The following is an 889-nucleotide window of genomic DNA, read 5'->3' on the forward strand; positions in this document are numbered from 1 at the left end:
ACAGAGAGAGACAGAGACAGAGAGGAAGGGGGAAGGGGCAGAACAAGGTCACCAACAAAAGAGAGTTGTTGAGACACAAGTGTTCTTTGTTTATGCTCTCCCTTGAAGAAACTGGATTTCGTGATAGAAAAAAAAAATCTTGTAAGTGTCTACGTGTTTTTGTGTTTTTAGATTATTTTTTAACGTAAATATACATTTCTGTTTCTGCACATAAGTGAGAGACAGAGTATGTGTGTGTGTGTGTGTGTGTGTGTGTGTGTGTGTGTGTGTGTGTGTGTGTGTGTGTGTGTGTGTGAGAGAGAGATATATACGGATTTAGATACGGATGTTTTATTCAATATAGGTCATGGCCCCTCATGAAGGGGTGATGTAAACAAGTAATACAGAGGAATAACACAATTACCAACGTTTTAAGAGAGAGAGAGAGAGAGAGAGAGAGAGAGAGAGAGAGACACAGAGAGAGAGAGAGAGAGAGAGAGACAGACAGACAGACAGACAGAGACAGAGACAGACAGACAGACAGACAGAGCTCATAGAACTACGTTATCACAAGGCAGACTGTTTTGTTTGTTTACGTTCTCTCTTGATGAAACTTGAATTCGTGGTCATAAAAACGATAATTATTGTTTTCTTTACAGTGTCTACGTGATTTTTTTTTTTACAATCATCTTTTTTACGTAAACATACACTCGTGTTTCTGCACATTAGAGAGCGAGAGAGAGCGAGAGAGAGAGAGAGAGAGAGAGAGAGAGAGAGAGAGAGATAGAGACAGAGACAGACAGGCAGACAGACAGACAGAGATATACAGAGGCGTACAAATTCAGAAAAGAACACAGTTCGCGTTCTCTAACAGGCATGTGGTATGGTGTGGTCAGGATGGGGATAAGGT

This window comes from Babylonia areolata, chromosome 27 (assembly GCF_041734735.1).
Source record: "Babylonia areolata isolate BAREFJ2019XMU chromosome 27, ASM4173473v1, whole genome shotgun sequence".
Classification (NCBI taxonomy): Eukaryota; Metazoa; Mollusca; class Gastropoda; order Neogastropoda; family Buccinidae; genus Babylonia; species Babylonia areolata.